We start from the raw sequence: 19,365 nt of genomic DNA on the forward strand, positions 1-19,365 counted from the left end.
CCAGATGTGCTTCAGCTGTTCTCAGTTCAGACTAACACACTGTTCAGTCTAGACAAATGAAAGACAGCCTCTGTCCGACTGCATGACAAACCCAGACTATAATGTTTTCTACAAATTTGTAATTACATTTTACATAATTTGTAAAAATGCTTTAGCACAGTATAGTTAACACTATTTACACACAGCTAGTGTAAAGCAAACAAAGTAATACAGACACAAGGTGAACAACCTTGTCGTTGTTTCTCTCCGGCTCTGTGATGGAGGGCCGTCCAGTGACTCTGACCTGCAGCACTGATGCAAAACCAGCGGTGCTCAACTTCTCCTGGTACACAGAGACAGAATCTCAGTTTAAGCTCATCCAGACCGAATTTAATAATACCTACTTTGTGTCTAACCCTACAAATGGTGTGCGGTATCGCTGTACAGCTCAAAACCAGCATGGCCAACACAACACAACAATTCAACTAGATGCTCAGTGTGAGTACAAAGACAAGTTACTGCACCCTCCCCAACATTGTGCAACAATGGTACAGAATCATAGAGAAAATTATCATCAAAATCACAATTTTTTTAACAAAATGTCAAGAAATCATTAAATAAAAAGGGAAAAACACTTGAAAGACATTGATGTATTGAATTTGATACATGCATAGGTCTGTATCATGTAGTGTGTCATGCCATATAATGTACTACATGTAATAAGATTTCACGTACGAAAACTTCAAAAAGCAGTTCTCTGCTGTGAAATAGTGGTGTGATGTGCAAAAATTTACAATTTTTGCACATCACTTTGGGCGTTCCTGCACACCCAGGAACCCTGCATCTTCCCTTCTTATAACACATTATGGCCAATGTGAGGTATTCTCCAAAACATCCTCGAAAAGTACCCCTTATCACACAACGTTGCCCTGAGGCAACGAAAAGAAAAACTGAATTTCTGAACATGCAAAATAAAAAAAATTCATAAAACCTGACAAAAGTCTTCTCTACACCTTCATACACACACACATATTTTTTATGTACAGTTCATGTCATTTTAAATAAGATTACTAAAGCAAAATATCTTGCCTTCTTCCCACACCATGTGCTCCTGTGACCATGTGTCAGAACAGGACGTCCCACCTTTAAATGGTGCTTGATAGTGACTCCCACATCTTACTGGACTGTTGTTTGGTACTTTCTCAACATTTCTAATTGGTTGTAATCATTTAAAGAAAAATTTACTAAACATAGGGCTTAAAAAAACGTTCCGCTGCCTGAGGGCAACGCTGTGCTGTAGAGGGTTAATCTGATCCCTTATAGCAAATGCATAACAATGGACTTGCACTACATTGCATTTGGATGCAAAGAGCACTGTTTATGGTGAAAATAAACATGGACTGACATTAAAAAGGGGCAATTTCACCATAAAAGCATATGTGATGTATATACTGTGTTTCACACGGTCACAACTGGACTTTCAGCACTGAAAAGACACTACTGAAGTGTTGCAAAAAGCAAAAAGCATGTTTAAATGACTTAAAATTGATGTGTAACTTAAGTTGAAGACCATTTTATCATATAAACTACACTACACAGCATGCTATATGGTTTAATATCTTATATGAAGGGTGCATTCTGGTAATCGTAAACAAAAAGTGTGACAGGCTGACGGTAATCGACAATACAGTTGGCTGCAGTTCGGCTGAAACACTGTGAAATGGGTGTGACACCACTGTGGTATTTTTTACTCTCTAAAATTCCTTGAACATCACAAGTCAGTAGCCGTACGCTAACGTAATGGGAAAATATGATTAGATAAGACTTCACAGTACAGAATGTACCATGAGAAAAAATGTTCACATTTGCACATCCTAAAATTGTGTAAAAAAAGTGTCAGAACCACACTACATTTTAATACATTCAAATATTAAAGACTAAAAACAGAATATGTGATGGTTCACACAGCAATGAAAATTCTGTCATTTCTCATCATGTCGTTCTAAACCAGTATGAAAGATATCATCTCAGTGTTTTTTCTCACTTTTTTTTCAATGGGGTCCAATGTTGTTTGGTTCCCAACGTTCTTCAATGTATACTATACTATACGTCGTGGCTTGTGCTCTTTACCATCGTGGCCATATCTGTGGACGTTCGTTCTGTTCACAAATTCCATTCAGCACAGCAAAGACCACCGAATGTACACAGAGACATATCCTATTTAATAGTAAGCATTTTATGATCTTATATTTAGTCATTTTGCTCCAAAAAGTCTGTTTTTTGTGGTAAGAAAACTGATAGGGTGTCTACAACATGGAATAACATCTGTGAATATCAGCAACCAGAAGTGGAAACACCTACTAGCAACCTCACCGCAACCCACTGACAACAAAGCCTCTGACAGTGTGAATGCAGCATTAATGAGTTTTTGAGCACAATAACAGCATTTTCACCAGGGTGTCATGTTGTAGACTTACAGGAACCAACTGCAACTACAACTTCAAAATCATGGCTTGTTTCTCTTTTCTACTTCAGCACACTATAAGCTCTCAGTTATGGGGTTCCCTTTCTGTTCTTGCCATGATCTTATTCAATTTTGTCCACAGTAGGGCTTTTCACACTGCGCTTAACCAGGTTATAATAATTTTAAAGACCACTTTTAACTACAGGTAAAGGAACGTATCACACTTGTAATTTAGAAGCGCCGTTAGCACCGCTTTTGGCGTCATTAACCTCGCATTTCGGTGCCACTTGTGCATTGTGAAACGATGTGTGTTAGAATGTTACGGCTTGATGCTTACAGCCAATCGTGTCGCTCAAATTCACATGCTTTGGACAGTCACAGGCGTTGTATAAACAATAGTTTAAACAGTAGGAAAATTGTCAAATGGTATGGGTTACATTTATGATGGATAGATGTGCTTTTTGGAGCAAAAACGCTGGCTATATTCAGTGTCATTACAAAGCTGGGAAGAGCCAGGATATTATTTAATATAACTCCGATTGCGTTCGGCTGAAAGAAGATAGTCATATACACCTAGGATGTCTTGAGGGTGAGTAAATTATGGGTTCATTTTCATTTTTGGTTGAGTTATTCCTTTAAGTGCTAGGAAAAACCTACAGGTCTGTTTTATTTTGCTCAGATCCTACACAAAAACTACAGTTTATCATATTCTCTCTTTCAGTTGCACCCAAAATCTCCAGCTCTTGTAACCAAAGCAGCGAAATCACATGTGTCTGTGAGGCTCATGGGAATCCCTCGCCTACACTAGAGTGGCGTCTATCTGGAAATGTTCTCGCTAACTCTAGAAACACGTCCATCAGCAACGAAACTCCAGGAAACACAAGCTTGAAGAGTGTCCTAATCCACTATCAGCCCCTCACAGACACGGCCGTCCTGCAGTGTTACAGTGCAAACACTCATGGCACTGCCAGCATCAGCCAAAAGTTTCATCCCGTCACAACAACAACGCCAAAGACAGAGACAGAGACACGTGAGATTCGCTTCTCTGACACGCACAACAACAGCTTTATCTGATCAACACAATGAAATCTCTGGAATAATTTAACCCTTCTGAAAAAGTGTGCTTAATTTGCATTGAATGTGAACTTGAAGTACACTACAAAAATCTTAAAAGTTCATCACATTTTTGTATTATAATTTTTATTATTTTTGTATTTAAATGTTTTATTTATTTTTTTAATTCTTAGCTTTTCATTATGCCAATATGGTACAATATTATCCTATTCAGTTTAATATGATAAACCAGTTAAGTCACAAGTCACTTTCATGCGCACAAAAAGTAATCAAATGTAATCTAAAAGTAATCAAAAAGTAGTCGGATTATATTACCTAAAATGTGTAATGTAATGGATTACATTACTAACTACATTTTTTGTCATGTAATTTGGAATCAGTTACTAACGGACTACAATTTGTAAGTAATCTACCCAGCACTGATTAAGAGTGGTGAACTACAAAAGACCAAACTCTGAGCAATAAAACACTGCTTTCCAGGTTTCCATCATCCATCTATGCTGCTCGGAGCTGCTGTCGGCGCATTAGCGATGATGATCTTGTGCATCATGAAGATCTGCTATGAACGGTGGGTACACCAGACAAATGTGATTTGAGGGAAGAAATCATGATACATTTTTCCAGAAAACTAGACTTTTATATGCCATTTTGCTTCTCAAGTAAATCTATCTTAATTTAAGAATGTTCAAATATTCACTCAAATAATAATGAAAGTTCATAGTACTTAACAGAAAAAAGTTGCGTGAACTCAGTTTCATTGTAGTCAGTGTTAATTTCGTGTTAAATTCACGGAGGAAAACGAGACGATGACTGAATAAAAAGGCGTTTTGAATGACTAAAACTATGACTAAAATCTTCTCTAATTTTCGTCAACAAATAAAAACGAGATAGAGAGGGACGATTTGGGAAGATATCCAGTCAGGACTGCTGTCCTGTGTGAAAGATGTGCACGTTTGAAGTGTAACATGCTGATCTAACCGCGGGAAAAGCGGCGCTGTTGCGCGCTCTACAGGCTCGTCCAGCAGCACTTCAGACTGCTTCGCAATTAATGAATAGCACACATTTATGCCAAACGATTGCTTATGAGCTAATGTTGATGAATTTTGACAATGTTTACTACACAACGTTTATACAGTAATATGTTTTAGACGGTTGTAAGAACACATTTTATTATCCCTCACCTGAACTTAAATGAGCAGCCTGCAACTACAGTCCAGACCGCAGACATTTCAGAATAAGAGTCACGGTGTATTTCGGGATGGTTTATTATTATTTTTCCCCTGGTCATTATTTTGTTTACACAATAAACTGTATTTAACTTAATTTAATTTCTATTTAATTTATAGTAAATTACTGCATCTTCCGTCACGGGAAGGAAAAACTAAGAACATTATTATAAGTATAAGGGTTATTATAGTTAACTAAACCTAAAACCATAAAAAAAAACTTCATTACTTGAAAAAAACATTAACTGAAATAAAAAATAAATATATAAAAAAATGTAAACTTATTTTATTTCATCTAGTTTCCAAGCTTTAGTTTAACCTGTACTAAAATAACTAAAATATAGACATTTAAAAGCAAAATTTAATTGAAATGACAAGTAATGAATTGAGCTCTCTTTCGTGTGTTTTTGCATTTGAACGGTCAAAAACTGTCCGCTTTGGCGAGTAAAGTACTGTTGGTTGTCTTACATGAACATAAACAGTTCATATGATATGGAGAATATCAGATGTATATCAGTGTATTGCATTCTGTGTATTGTTATAGAAATGCTTACTTAATGCATTACGATTTAACTAAATTAGATTTTAGTCAATCTACTGTAGATTTAGTCGACTAAAACTAGACTAAAACTAAAACAATTTCCGATGACTAAAATATGACTAAAACTAAATGCCATTTTAGTCAAAAGACTGACTAAAACTAAATCTAAATCTGCTGTCAAAATTAAGGCTGACTGTAGTAAGCTGAACTTTGAGTTGAGCTGCAGCAGATTTCCAGCATGCTTTGCATCAGACTGTATAAATAAATGTTGAAATTAAGTGTTATTTTGTGTGCTTTTGCACAAGATTAACATAGGGAGACATAAGTTAATGTTTAATGTTGTGTTATGTTGGGATTTACAGGTTCTGTTATGTTAGTTTTGAAGGATTATCATTGTGGTGAAGAGTAGAGCCTGTGGTTAGGTTAAGGATGGGCTGCAAAACTTTTAAGACAGCATATACTGTATGTTGTTTGATTATATACATGCAAGTATATAATGACAGTCTCTTTGATTGTTATAATAGCATGTGTTATTTGCTATCTAACATTTAACCAAGATCTGTGTGATGTTTATGTAAATGAACTGTATGTAATTAACATTATGATGAGTTGGGCGAGGCTGAGAACTGTGGGAGCGAAGGGATGCCGGTGACATGATTGTTAATGAGAGACACCTGTGCCCCACACTAGCCTTGCTCCGTTTCCACAGCTCTCGGCCACGCCCCACTTGTCACAAAAATGTTAAGTTCTACTAACTTAAAATGAGTTAGTTTACTTAAATGTTTTGAGGTAATAAGTTTCCTGAACTTACTGAGTTTTACAGTGTAAGAATCTATTTTTTGATGGACTAAAAACATTTTTTCAGAAGAAGGAATCCCAAAGCTTCAGGAACCAGACAAGATGACAGATCTGGACTCATTCTGACTCAAATAGTGAGTTCAACACGCTCACACTATTAATTCTCAAAGACATCACAAACGGCCGTTCAGCACTGATTCTGCTGTGTTTCTGCTCCATCAGGCCACTGCTTCCGATGGTGACGGCGAGTGTGTTTACGCCGTTACACATAAACCACCAGAATCTCCTCATTATTCCTCCATCGACTTCACGAACGCAGAGCCGCTGTCAGGAGAGATCAGGGGCGTCTCCTCACTGACCGATGAATATGCTGTGGTCCGTCATCGTTCTGCAAGAGACCCAGCATCTGCGACGGACCCCAAGAAAGACCAAAGCCCACCAGATAGCAGGGCGAAGATCACGGATGTGTCATCAGAAGACGCGATTTATGAAAACATGACCCGTCGCTTGGTTGCTTAAAGACAGGAACAGTTGCGTTGCATCCTGTGCAGGTGCTGTTGAACAGTAAAGGCCTGTTCACATTAACACTGTTTCTACACCGGACGTGACCATTGTCATTTGTGTCGCAACAGCTAAAAGCCGTCTACACTGGACGCGTCAAAGCACACGGTGCAAAGCATTTGTCCTTTGTGTCAGTATGTCATAAATAGAACGAGGCATCAGTTTACTGTCGGAGATATGTTGCTCACATCACGCCGTATCTAGTGTAGACAACATCACTGATTATAATAGGTTCTATTGTCTTTTGTCACGTCGCGTCGCTTGCGTCCGGTGTAGACACGGTGTAAGGACAATAACTATAACGATAACCATAAAGATACAAAAGATAAAAAAGAAATCTTCCTAAATTGTAAAGTGATAGCAGAGTCCACACCACAACTATAATGTTGTAAATGCACTTTTTTGAGTGGAAGGAAAAACATGCCGTTTTCGTGCATGTCTCTTTAAATGCAAATGAGCTGCTGCTCCCCACCCTGCTTTCCAGAAGAGGGCGGAGCCTGTACAACTCAGATGCTCTGACATTAAACAAAATGCCAAAAATTAAACAAAACATCAATTTGATTTTATCATCATCTTTATCAAGGCCACACGCACGTGACATTGCAGTTCTTCGTCATCATGAAAATTACTATTTGCATGTGTTTTAAAGCCATATCAGTTTAAACTTGTAAGCGCACACCCGAAGCACGCGCACAGAAAGCTGTCAGATGGCGCGTCACGTGAGTATTAAACTCATTTCTCTTTATTGCACTTAAACTGTCAAATACACACAAGGTTAAGTCAAAAACACACAAACACAGTCGGTTATGTCTGTGAACGTAAACAGCAGGAAAGAAATTGCATGTGTGTATTAGATCTGTGTATTAAAGTGACAGAAGCGTAATATACAGTACTTACTGCTGTATATGCTGTTAATACGAATCAAAAGAAAAACAGAAAATCACTCACTGCTCTTGATTAAATAACTTTAGTAGCTTTAATAAGAATACATTTCTTACTCGAATGCTGCTGTTAAATGCTCTGGCGAGGAAATAAACATGGCGGACTGTGTACAGCTCACTCAGGGGAGGAGCTAAGCTAATAAGGCAGATTCCCTCGCCAGTCATGGGCGGGGCTTACATAAGAGTAGGGGGAAATTTGAAACCACTCCTTTGGAGAGATTGTTTATGATTTATGGGGATTATAAAAACAGGAGTGGATAGATTTTTACCATTATAGGCTGGTTGTTGTTCAAGCACCTTATAAAAGTGAATTTTGCATAATAGGTCCCCTCTAAAGAGCTCAAACGTTTTAAGTGGTAGTCGACAAAACTCCAGAGTGCACATATAATAAACAGAACAATATCGTTTGTTGGTGTGGATGCTAATATTGTTATAGTTATCGTTCTTGGTGTGAACGGGCCTTAAGACTGAACCAAAACCTTCAAATCTTTATGCACGTCACACACCACAGAAGGATTTTTAGAGCGATTTAAAGGATGTAATATAATATTAACAAAGTATTGTTCATTGTTTGTTCATGTTTACTAATGTTAACAAGTGAAAACTTACTGAAAAGTGTTACCAAAATAAGATGTGAAGTTTTTGGTCTTTGGTCAGAGATCTTACAGAAAATATAGGAGTCAGAAGTTCATTTCTGTAAAATAACATGAGTTTGAACTTTTCTTACCAGATCAGCAGTGGGAAACGTACTTGACCTCAACGTGTTGTTTATGTTGCACATTATTTGTGATTGTGAATATCGTCAGCTTCTTCTTGTGTCACGCTTTTAGAAACTCCTTTAAAAATAAGAGCTCCTTCTGGAGGGACAAAACATTTCTTTTTAAAACATTATTTTTATAATTATACACAAATGTCTTTATTTTCTATTCAAAATGTATTTTTTATTACTATTTTTTAAAAGGATCATAATTGTAATCAGATTCATCCAGTGTTTATGAAAAAAAAAAAAATAGATGAAGACTAACTTTTATTTTACTTGATTTTGTAAGTGAAATACTGGCAAAAAGAACAATGCCATGAAATTAATCTCTTCCATTTAGGACATTAGTAATATTTCAAATAAAAAAAAAAAGGTGTTTTTTTTTTAGTTTAATATATATTTTAATATGCAATGCAATGTCAACTTTGATAAAGACAATATGAGAATAAATGGTGTCTTCAGAACATCTAAGTGATCATCTTTATTTCAAAACTAATGCCAGGTAAAATTGCAGGCCATTCTGTAGCATGTCTCATGAATCAGCACTCAAAATATACGCAGCTCTATAATCACGTCAACAATCATGCACTACTTCTGACAAAATTAATGTGAGCAATTCAAAGGCTAGAAAACCCATCGACAGCAACGAAGCACACAAACTATATCTTTAGCAACCTGACCACATTGATAAGTGCGCGCGTGCAGCAGTCTGCGTGCTGTTCAGTTATGTTAAACACAGGTATGTTTCGCCCTCCTGTGGTGATTTTTGTGAATTACACCACTGCAAATCGAATCTACTTAACTTTAAAGAGTTTCGCCCGACCTCAACTTGAGCATCTCATTCTGAGCTCTAAGTCTAGATAGAGACACCCAGTGCTCAGTGTTTGTCATGAGATTTTACAGGTCAAGACACTGATATCACCTGGAGCCTGATGTATAAACATGTCTGCACAAAATGGGCATAGAAATGTGCGTACGAACACTTGAAATCTACTTCAAATTTTATACACGAGGCCCCTGATCATTCAGTGAGCAATTAGTGGAATATTGTCCCAAATATAATGATGTGGGAAAATATTGTGATCCGTTTATTAAGAGGCCACAATTTCAGTAATTTGTTTAAGTCATACATTTAATTAATTCTTGACATTCTTTCTCATCATTCATCAGCCTAGACTGGTTGGCTGGTCTTAGCTGGTTTCCCAGGCTGGCCAAGCTGGTGTTCAGTTTTTACCAGCTAAAACCTTTTTGATACAGACTTTAATAATAATTAGACTATTAGAACATCGGTCCTTTGTTTCTATAATAATAATGAATAAAGCTTTAATCTCAAAGCTGTATGAATCTGCAAACACTGGCACAACAACACAGAGTCATTGTTTTAACTATGAACAGAAAATGATAAAGAACTCATTAAAAAATCTTTACACTTGAACAAACTACCCGAAGGGGGTGTTTTAGAAGATCTTTTATCCCATATTGTACTTGTATTTGTGTGTCGTGCATGTGACTCACATCAACACATCGGCCATTTTAATGTCTCTTACCCCAGTTCAGTTGAGAGCTGGTTTGTATCAATTAGGCCTACATGTAGATTCGCTTATCTCCGTTTATCTACTGCTTTAGATGCTGACAAAATCCCAGATTTGTTTTAAAATATATAAAATACACATTTGTGTCCTCCCCCCAATGACTGACACTTTGAGTTTGGCGTTTCTTGTATTAATGCTGCTGATAAACTTGTTGACCACAAGAGAGAGCCGGTCACCATCGGTCTCACATTTAACGTAGCCTAAAGTAAACTAGACGTCTAAGAGCTGAATCAGTAACGCAAGTCATTTTCAGTCTGATGGTGGTGAAACACGACTCGTCTGGTAGAAACTGTGCAGTTTATCATCCGCTCCTCTAGGGGCGCAAGCGGCTTCACGTTCATAACAACTTCGGATCCTTGTCAACAACACCTGATGTCAACTTGACAGTCGCCGCACCACGTTCTGATCGTTTTACAGTCATAAAAGTGCAGATCCTGCAGATGACAGCTCAGTGACAGACTCATAAAGTCACTCAACGGCACATATTCCAGCCCATCAGAAAAATCAACTGACACACATTGTGATAATGAGGGAGCATCGACAGCGTCACGAGACTCACCTGTGAGTAACTTAAAGTGCGTTTCTCTTGTAAAGTCACTATCACGGATTATATAACAGTCCTCATTTGTATTTAAGTTGTCGAATAAGTTTGTATTGATGTATGTCTTGTGATGTCAAAACAGTTTGCTGGAGTCACTGGTTGATGCTGCTCTATTTCTGAACTCCCTTGTTAGAGCTTTAAAAGAACAAATGAATCAGCTGCTGTTGCTTTACTTTTATAATGTGAATCTAATGAGGCGATTCCTATAAAGCTTATAAAGTAGAATAAGCAATAGGGCGTTTATATGCTAATGTTGTGATACATAATTGTTAATAGAGTTAGTTGGAGTTGCTGAAAACATGCAGTTACTAAACCCCCCCACCCCAAAAAAAAAAGTCATTAGTTCTACATAAGCAAAAAAAAAAAATAATAAAAATGTTTGGCTTAAAATGTGAAAATGAAGATTCTTATTCTGTTGTACTGAAAGTTTGAATATGCAATATTGAGAAATGTCTTTGTTTATTAATGTTTTTCCCTGCAGAATAAGGCATGTGTTTGGACTGATATACTGATATGCTCACGCACAGGTAATGATTATGTCTGTTTGTCTATTATAATATTCTCTTTGTCATTGATGAAAAAGAAAGATGAATGTGCGTCGTAAGGTAGTAAATACCTAAGTGAAAGTTAGGCTACAAATAATAATTCTGTCATTGTGACTTACTTTATTCTGTGGAACATGAAGATACTATGAGAAATGTGTGAATTACATGTGCACCAAAAATGTAACCATTTCCAAAAATCAGAATAAGGACTTAATCGCAGTTAGATGTTTACATGACACAAGCAAACCAATTTACTCCCGTTTACATGCAGTTTTTATAATTCTGATTATTCACTAAGAATTGTGGTTATTTTTAATATAATTATTCACATGCACAGCACAAATGATGAACTCACATGCAGTAGGTCTGTTACTGGCCACTGTTTTAATCTACTTGCATCAAATCAAAACACATTTCTATGATTCATGTTGGATTTTTTCAGTGATATGCATAAAATGTTTTAATTTCAGTGTTTTTGACCAACATTGCATTATATTCAATCATTTTCTTAAGAGTCCCAAAAATGTGATGTAGTCTTTACAACATCATCCGTGTCCATCACTTGCACTCTTTGGAGTAGATGTGATTGAAGTGTTTACATGCATACGCCACATATTTTACTATGATTATTGTTACTACAATTATGACCTTAATTGTATTAATTTGATCAAAGTATTGTGTTTACATGAGGTAAAGTTTAATTGCAATATTGTTTAAATCTCATTATAACTGCATTATGAGGGTGCCTGTAAATGTAGTCAATGTTTTATTTTCTCCATATAACAGAAGTCAGTGATCACAAAAATCCATTGTTCTTCAAATATCTTCTTTTGTTTTCCACGTCATACAGATTTGTGACCACATGAGGGTGAGCAAATGATGACAGAATTTTCATTTTCACTATCCCTTTCGGTCATTGATGTACCCAAGTTTTATTTACTAGTTTTAGAAACTCATACACCTATTAGGATGTTTCTATGAACCGAACTGATGCAGTTAATAGAATCATCCTGTGATCAAATTTACTTGAATTACTTTTCTTTTTCTTTTTTTGTAGTATGTGCACTGCTGATGATTGTATTTATGTCAACTGATATTTATTAAGTTTTAGACACTTTTAAATTCTGATTTAATTTTTTTTTTTTTAATTATTATATATTAATTTTATATTCACGCTTGTTATTGCACCCTTTTGTGATGGTTTTGTGAATTACACCACTGCAAATTGAGCCTGAGCTTAAATGCACTACACTTCTATAAGAGGGTGAGGGCAGAAAAACATGTTTCACATTGCAACATGAACAGCCAGAAAGAGCTATTTACACTATCTTTTTTCTGTTAAAATATATTTGCAAATAAATCAGCTGGTGTGTGTTGAGCGCACTGACGCCATTGTACTGTGGCTGCCGTCGCATCATCCAAGTGGATGCTGCACACTGGTGGTGGATGAGGAGAGACCCCTGATATGATTGTGGGTGTACCGTAGTACATATGAAAGAGCTATATAAATGCCTCATTCATTCATGGGTTACACACTCCTGTGATGATTTTTGTGAATTTCACCAAAAAAAATCAAATCTAATGAACTTAAATGTACTATACTTTTGCAAGAGGGTGAGAGCAGAAGAGTGTTCTCATAGCGCTACGCAACATGAACAGCCAATCAGATCTGTTTACACTATCGATGTTCTGTGCTCACTTCTGTTAAAATAAATTGATTTGCAAAAAGTTACACCGCTGCAAATCGAGTTTAATGAACATAAAAGAGTTTCGCCCTCCTGTGGTGATTTATGTGAATTACAGCACTGCCAATCAAGTCTAATGGTCACTGCATCTGTGGGATGTTTCTGTTGCTGCTTCATGATTAAAAGTCTCAAATGTGATCTCGCCACTATAACAATTAGAATGGTAGAAGGTAAAGTGCAGTTTCCATCCGCTCCACTAGGTGGCAGAAGCAGGTTTCAGCTTCAGTCTGACACTTCGGCTGCTTGACAACATGACGCTTGATGATCCTGCAGATGAGATGACAGCTCTTAATGTCACTTTAACAGCAAATATTCCAGCTTAACTGCAAATAAAATCGACACACAGATGGATACAATGCGGGAATCGAGTGTCACGTGACTCACCTGTAAGTAACTTTCCACTTTAAGTCAATTTCTCTTGTCAAATGAATTGCTCACACTGTATAGCAAATCAGTCGCTAGTTGTAGCGTTACCTTTTTAGTCTTTGAATGAATCTCTCTCTGATCTTCACACTATAAAGTGGAATAAGAAGGATATTGCAGTGGTTTCTGAAATCATGTTAGAGTCAGCAGGAGTTGTGTGAAGCTCTGATGTTCTTCTGTTGCTTCATGATTTTCTACTTCCTGTTATGACTGATATATCAGAGGAAAACAGCCTTTAAAATGGTATTTTAATTAAAAATTGTTATAATATCACTACAAGTGACTATAGTCTGCTGAAAAAAAAAAAAACAGTGCTAAAACCTGCATTGGCTGGTTGTCTTGCTTTTTTTTTTGGAAATTGGAATCAGATTGTGAATCTCACCTCTTCATGCTGATTAATTGAACTTCTTAGTGAAGCTCTAGCATATGTGCATTTGGTCTTTCTGTGGTGTTTTTGCTGTCTGCAAGCATCTTTACATTTAAATGATGTCCATCTAAAGGTAACGGTAAAGTACTTCTGTTCGTCACAGAAACGTTTAGTTGACTTGATTGACCTCACGTGGTCATACAGATCTGTTGTAATTTGAAACGGATATCATTAAACTGCTAGTTTTCTCCACAAAGTTGCTCATTTAATTTATTTTTACTTCAACAGCATATTATATATTGTTGTTTGCTCCCTGTGAATAGATTTATGACTGATTTATGATTTTAAGAAGTTTATTTTGCTTAATTCCAGATTGTTTCGTCAGCAGTGGGCGGAACTTACAAGCAGTAATCCAATTGGCTGAAAATGTGATTAATATCTGACAGCCTGTTACCAATTTGCAATCCACCTGAGGACCAGCGTGAGCACAAGGAGAAGTCTTCTTTGAAAATTGTAAGTTATTATTTTAAATTTAAAAAAAGATTTAAGTAACCTTTAGATGCTCTTACTTTTGGACTCTGCTTTCATATAAACACTGTATGACACGTTCTGTTTAACAACATAAAAATGCAGTTTTGTTTATATGTGGTTGTAACAGTGTTTTATAAAAAATACTTGACTTGAGTTTCTTAAACAATCAGTAGTTATGCTTTCAAATTGAATCCCATTTTAAAGTATATCCATTTGATATGTATTATACCTTCCAGCTCCTTCTATCACCTGAAATGTATAAGTTGCAGCAGTGTTTCTGATTGTTTCACTGTGTGTTTGTAGAGGATCTCTGGGTCAGAACTGCTGGAGGTCATGAGGAGGTGGCAGGAGAAGCAGCCACAGCAGTCTCTTGAACTGCTGAACCCTTATTCCACTGACCTTTTTTCTGGAGTCAATTGGAGCGCACACCGTTTGCTGCCATAATGTGCCTTCGACAAGAACTCTTGGACGTGTCTGATAACGGTACCAGCTCATACCCTTTCTCTGGGATAAAGGTTATGACAGGCCATTTCTGTTTGAATGCATGTTTGAAAATGGAGTTAATTACAAACTGGAGTGATCAGTTTGTGTGCACAATAAAAGGCTACATGTGACGTTTGTGTGCTGTTCATGATTTCCAGCTGATCTCAGCTCTCCAAACATCAAGACATGCTGTTACATACAATCGATAGTTCAAATGAGGTGTGGACTCCTCTGTCATTCACTGGCCCACATCTTTAGTAGATTTTTTTGGGACAAGCTGTGAGTGATTTGTAAGTTCATGATTGCCAAGCTAGAATCAATTAAGTTTTCCTCCATAGAAATCCAGCTTATTAGCAGAGTTCACATATGAATGCCTGTAATGTGATGCAGTTGTAGTCTGAATTTTTCAGCATGGATCATCTCAAGGGAAACACCCTTCAAATGCTGGTTTGAGGGTGTGTTTCCCCCAGAGGAAGGCAGGCAGCATCTGAGATGCTTCCATTGGATGATATCAGGGGAGGAGCTGGATTGAATCCTGGTGCAGCACTGTTTCTCTGATTAAAGGGGAGTGGCCAAAAGAAAGCCCCACCCAAACTATCGACTTAGCCTGTGTCTGGAAATTTTTATAAGTCGATTTTGAAAATTTGGACTTCTGCTCTATAACCGCTGCTGGATATTGTCTCAGAAGTCCCAGGGGGAGCGGTCTGGATCTTAACTCCCCCCTTTGTGTCTAGCCTTCTCTCGTCCTTCCAGTCGTGATCTGATCCGCTCATTTTCGCAGCTTGTCACAGCTCACGACCGGACGACCGTCACGCAACCGTACTTCAGTGACCAGGCTGGGGCTTGAACCCAGGTCCTTCCGTTCAGGGAGGACATGCTCAGACCGTTGAGCTACTGGCACATTCACATTAACTATTCTTTTTTTTGGATTCTTGTCTTTTTTTTGTTGAAAAACCAGTGAAAGTAAACAATTTTTCCACCTCAAGAGAGGGATTCGAACCAGGATTTCCCACATCGAAGGCTAACGTTCAGACCGCTGCCCCACTGGTCCGTTTGCACTTTTTGTTTTTTTTTTGGATTCTTGTCTTTTTTTTTGCTGAAAAACCAGTGAAAGTAAACAATTTTTCCACCTCAAGAGAGGGATTCGAACCAGGATTTCCCACATCGAAGGCTAACGTTCAGACCGCTGCCCCACTGGTCCGTTCGCGCTTTTTTTTTTTTTGGATTCTTGTCTTTTTTTTCTTGAAAAACCAGTGAAATTAAACGATTTTTCCACCTCCAGAGCGGGATTTGAACCGGAACTTCCCGCATCAAAAACTAATGTTCAGACCGCTGCACCACTGGTCCAGTCTCGCTCCAAGCTGTTTTGTTTTGGGGATTCTTGTCTTTTTTTCCATTGAAAAGCCAGTGAAGGAAACAATTTTTCCATCTCAAAAGAGGGACTCAAACCATGATTTCCCACATCAAGGACTGACATTCAGACCACTGCACCACTGATCTTTTCACATGTTTTTTTTAGTTTTTTGGAGTTTTCTCTTTTTTATTCAGTCAAAAAAAAAAAAAAAAAGTGAAACTGAATTTATTCCACCTTGAAGGAGATTTGAACCAGGATTGCCCACTTCAAGAACTACTGTTCAGACCACTGAACCACTGATCCTTTCATCCTTACTGTTCAGTTTTTTGAAGTTTTGTCATTTTCATTCTGTAAAAAAACAGTGAAAATAAGTTTTCCAAATCATAAGGGAAATTGTGTGTGGTGGTTTTGTGAATTACATCACTGCAAATTGAGCCTAATGAGCTTAAATGCACTGCACTTCTGTAAGACGGTGAGGGCAGAAAAAAAAATTTCACATTGCAACATGAACAGGCAGAAAGAGCTATTTACACTATCTATGAAGCATCCTGTTTTCTATTAAAATTTTTACAAATAAATCATAAAAGCAAAATGGGTTGCATATTTCTGCAATGATTTTTGTGAATTTCACCAAAACAAATCAATTCTAATAAACTTAAATATTTTGTCCCCTCCTGTGGTTATTTTTGTGAACTACACCAATACAAATCGAGTCTAATGAACTTAAATGTACTATACTTCTGCAAGAGGGTGAGAGCAGAAGAGTATACTCATAACGCTATGCAACATGAACAGCCAATCAGATCTGTTTACATTACCTATGTTCTGTGCTCACTTCTGTTAAAATAAATTGATTTGCAAAAAGTCAAAAGACCTAAAATGCTGTGAGCCCTCCTGTGGTAATTTCCATGAATTACACCTCTGCAAATCGAGTCTAATGAACATAAAAGATTTTCGCCCTCCTGTGGTGATTTTTGTGAATTACACCGTGTCCTAACCAGACGCGATGCGATGAGATTCCAGCGACGAGCAATTTGACTTGCCACACTAGACACGACGCGACATTGAGAAGCGATAAAAATCAGTCAAAAACCACAGCCAATCAGAAGAGAGTGTGGGCAGGCTCTCTCGGCAAGAGCACAGCAGACACAATGAAATTGGCAAGTACATAGTAAAATTCATAAATATTACACCATTTAAACATTATTTAAAGTACATACGGAGTGACTGAAACAATCTTGTCATAGAATACACTTGTTTGTGCGCATTGAGTTGACAGTTTGAACGTTCTTGTGCCCATTTACTTATTTTCAAGATCTGAGGTCAATTAGCCAGTGTTGTTTTCATTACTGCTAAAAAGCTGGGAACACAGAATGATATTCAAACTCACAAAAGATGCTTTTAACATTAAATGAAGCACATAAACAGTACCTGATATTATCATTATCATACTTTGTGTTGTTGTTCCAGCCGCGACGTCGTGGAGAAATAGAAACCGTTTCTAAAATAAAATCGTCGCTAGTCGCCGTCGCGGCTGGTTAGAACAAAAACTCCAATTAACATTGGAAAAGATACCTTTTATCGCGTGTCGCAGTGTTGCGTCTGGTTAGGACATGGTGTTACACTGTTACAAATCGAGTCTAATGAACATAAGAGTTTCGCCCTCCTGTGGTGATTTGTATGAATTACACCATTGCAAATCGAGTCTAATAATGAACATAAAAGAGTTTTGCCCTCCTGTGGAGATTTGTATGAATTACACCGTTGCAAATCGAGTCTAATGAACATAAGTGTTTCGCCCTCCTGTGGTGATTTGTATGAATTACACCGTTGCAAATCGAGTCTAATAATGAACATAAAAGAGTTTTGCCCTCCTGTGGAGATTTGTGTGAATTACACCATTGAAAATCGAGTCTAATAATGAACATAAGAGTTTTGCCCTCCTGTGGAGATTTGTATGAATTACACCGTTGCAAATCGAGTCTAATGAACATAAAAGTGTTTCGCCCTCCTGTGGTGATTTGTATGAATTACACCATTGCAAATCGAGTCTAATGAACATAAAAGTGTTTCGCCCTTCTGTGGTGATTTGTATGAATTACACCGTTGCAAATCGAGTCTAATAATGAACATAAAAGTGTTTTGCCCTCCTGTGGTGATTTGTATGAATTACACCGTTGCAAATCGAGTCTAATAATGAACATAAAAGAGTTTTGCCCTCCTGTGGAGATTTGTGTGAATTACACCATTGAAAATCGAGTCTAATAATGAACATAAGAGTTTTGCCCTCCTGTGGAGATTTGTATGAATTACACCGTTGCAAATCGAGTCTAATGAACATAAAAGTGTTTCGCCCTCCTGTGGTGATTTGTATGAATTACACCATTGCAAATCGAGTCTAATGAACATAAAAGTGTTTCGCCCTCCTGTGGTGATTTGTATGAATTACACCGTTGCAAATCGAGTCTAATAATGAACATAAAAGTGTTTTGCCCTCCTGTGGTGATTTGTATGAATTACACCATTGCAAATCGAGTCTAATAATGAACATAAAAGAGTTTTGCCCTCCTGTGGAGATTTGTATGAATTACACCGTTGCAAATCGAGTCTAATGAACATAAAAGTGTTTCGCCCTCCTGTGGTGATTTGTATGAATTACACCGTTGCAAATCGAGTCTAATAATGAACATAAAAGAGTTTTGCCCTCCTGTGGAGATTTGTGTGAATTACACCATTGAAAATCGAGTCTAATAATGAACATAAGAGTTTTGCCCTCCTGTGGAGATTTGTATGAATTACACCGTTGCAAATCGAGTCTAATGAACATAAAAGTGTTTCGCCCTCCTGTGGTGATTTGTATGAATTACACCATTGCAAATCGAGTCTAATGAACATAAAAGTGTTTCGCCCTTCTGTGGTGATTTGTATGAATTACACCGTTGCAAATCGAGTCTAATAATGAACATAAAAGTGTTTTGCCCTCCTGTGGTGATTTGTATGAATTACACCGTTGCAAATCGAGTCTAATAATGAACATAAAAGAGTTTTGCCCTCCTGTGGAGATTTGTGTGAATTACACCATTGAAAATCGAGTCTAATAATGAACATAAGAGTTTTGCCCTCCTGTGGAGATTTGTATGAATTACACCGTTGCAAATCGAGTCTAATGAACATAAAAGTGTTTCGCCCTCCTGTGGTGATTTGTATGAATTACACCATTGCAAATCGAGTCTAATGAACATAAAAGTGTTTCGCCCTCCTGTGGTGATTTGTATGAATTACACCGTTGCAAATCGAGTCTAACAATGAACATAAAAGAGTTTTGCCCTCCTGTGGAGATTTGTGTGAATTACACCATTGAAAATCGAGTCTAATAATGA

The 19,365-nt window shown here is 37.3% G+C and overlaps 1 protein-coding gene and 1 long non-coding RNA gene across 14 annotated transcripts in view; both read left to right on the forward strand.

Moving 5' to 3' along the window:
• The window catches only part of si:ch73-177h5.3 (B-cell receptor CD22), a 117,931-nt gene that overhangs the window by 44,754 nt on the left and 53,812 nt on the right, over positions 1-19,365 (forward strand). The window lies entirely within an intron of this gene.
• On the forward strand, positions 10,128-14,762 carry LOC127511028 (uncharacterized). Of its 2 annotated transcripts, XR_007929814.1 has the most exons (5): positions 10,128-10,497; positions 11,019-11,064; positions 13,028-13,213; positions 13,990-14,130; positions 14,452-14,762. It is a non-coding gene; the product is annotated as an uncharacterized LOC127511028 (long non-coding RNA). The 2 variants fall into 2 exon arrangements; XR_007929813.1 differs by lacking the exons at positions 10,128-10,497; positions 11,019-11,064 and having other exon boundaries at positions 12,731-13,213.

The sequence above is a fragment of the Ctenopharyngodon idella genome, chromosome 4 (genome assembly GCF_019924925.1).
Source record: "Ctenopharyngodon idella isolate HZGC_01 chromosome 4, HZGC01, whole genome shotgun sequence".
Classification (NCBI taxonomy): domain Eukaryota; kingdom Metazoa; phylum Chordata; class Actinopteri; order Cypriniformes; family Xenocyprididae; genus Ctenopharyngodon; species Ctenopharyngodon idella.